Raw genomic sequence first — 2,050 nt, forward strand, 5'->3', positions numbered from 1 at the left:
ATTTGATGGTGGGGGCAGCTTGAACAAAGATTCTTGAACCTCTCCCAATACTCATAGAGGGTCTCCCCAGATTGCTGCTTAATGCCAGAGATTTCCTTCCTTATGGTTGTTGTCATGGAAGCAGGGAAGAATTTGGCAAGGAACAATCTCTTCAGATCATCCCAGCTCGTGATGGACGTGGGTGCAAGGTAGTACAGCCAGTCTTTCGCATTGCTCTCCAACGAATAAGGAAAAGCCTTCAAGTATACATGGTCCTCTTGGACATCTGCAGGCTTCATGGTGGAACAAACGACATGAAACTACTTCAAGTTTTTGCACGGGTCCTCACCTGCAAGGCCATGAAACTTTGGCAACAAGTGTATTAATCCAGTTTTTAACACATATGTAACTTCCTCCTGAGGGTATTGAATGCATAAACTGTCATAAGTGAACTCTGGTGCAATGAGCTCACTCATGGTCCTCTCATGAGGTGGAGGAGGTTGAGCCATGTTATCAGTATGAAAATCAGAATGCTCAAATCAGAAGAGTCAGGAAAAATCACTGAATATTCAGCATGCAAAGATAAATTCCTAAGATGCTTACGTCCTCTGTGGAATGTCCTATCAATCTCAGGGTCAATGGGTCGTAATTCACTTGGGTTTCCCCTAGTCATGCACCAAAATACATTAATTCTAGTGATATTGGCATAACATAGGGTATAACTACAAGTATACTCAAACAAACTCCAAATGACTTGAAAATTAGTAGGATTGTCCTTTGAGTGCTCAAACAGTACCACAAAAAATATCAGCTCAAAACTCAAAGTGCGAGTATTTTTAAAATGTTTTCAAAAGTGGAAAAAATGAAGAAAAATCACAAAAAACATTGCTAAAATGTAGAAAATGGCATTTTCTAGAGAATACGAGTTTGATAACCGACAGAGCAGGTATTAAGAAAGTAGGAAATCAAATTCCACCCAAATGCATATAAAATAATATTGATTCTGATAACCAGAACAAAAGTTATGGTTCTCTGAAGTTTGCCTAAAAATCAGTCCAAAATGTTTTTTGAATCTCTCACATCAGACTGTAGCAACTGCTCCAACTATTTTTCCCATCAAGTTCAATGTCTTAGAAGTGGGGGGAAAAATTTCAAGTCAAAACAAGCACCGTAGCTACCAGAACAAAAATCCACAAGTTAAATGCCAGAATCAGACACTATTCAACAATATTCACTCTACTATAATTGACATTATTCTTGTGCGTCGTGACACTATTCACTCTACTACACAGACAATACGCACACTACACGAAAACACACAGAAACAATACCACAATCAACATATACCAACTCAACCACACTTGAAATACACACACACACACACCAAAACACTAAACACAAACGCACTGAAAATTTTACTTCGAACAAAACTATTGGTCCCCGGCAACAGCGCCAAATTTGATAGAGGCTGTACCCCACCAAATTAAAACACTTAAAATGCAGTATGTGATAGTTGAACCAAGTCGTCTCTCAATGACCAATTTTCTTGTTTAAAGCTTCAATTTCTAGATTTAAACACAAGGGGTGGTTGGCAGATTCAGTATGCTAATTAACAAATTAAATTAAATGCGACAATGATTAAAAACGTATTGACATCCTTGCTTCAAACATAATTTCACTTATCATAGGCCACCAAATTAACACCTCTGCCTTCTCTCAATCCACTAGATAATAATTCATTAAGTAAAAATTACAATCCAGGTTCATTATGCAATTAAGTAATGCACACATCCTTAAATTCGTGACAGCCAAGCTACATACATTAAGCATGAACATAACTTAATCAAACACATGCAATTACTATATAAATCAAGCACAAACAGATTCAGCACATACGTTCCCCGAATTTAGAACAAAGAGACATGGCAGATTTCACAAAACAATCACAACCTCAAAGCTTCATTGCATTTTTCATTAAGGAGTCAATACAGGAATTTAGCTAGACATGGAAATGGGGCAATTAAGCACTTCAAATCTGAATGCAACAAAACAGAACATCAAAAACCCTAAC

The 2,050-nt window shown here is 37.4% G+C and overlaps 1 non-coding gene across 1 annotated transcript; it reads left to right on the plus strand.

Annotated features, from left to right (window-relative positions):
- Nucleotides 1–107, plus strand: LOC114182791. Its single transcript, XR_003604227.1, has one exon. It is a non-coding gene; the product is annotated as a small nucleolar RNA R71 (small nucleolar RNA).
- Nucleotides 108–2,050: the final 1,943 nt, after the last annotated feature.

This window comes from Vigna unguiculata, chromosome 4, assembly GCF_004118075.2.
Source record: "Vigna unguiculata cultivar IT97K-499-35 chromosome 4, ASM411807v1, whole genome shotgun sequence".
Classification (NCBI taxonomy): domain Eukaryota; kingdom Viridiplantae; phylum Streptophyta; class Magnoliopsida; order Fabales; family Fabaceae; genus Vigna; species Vigna unguiculata.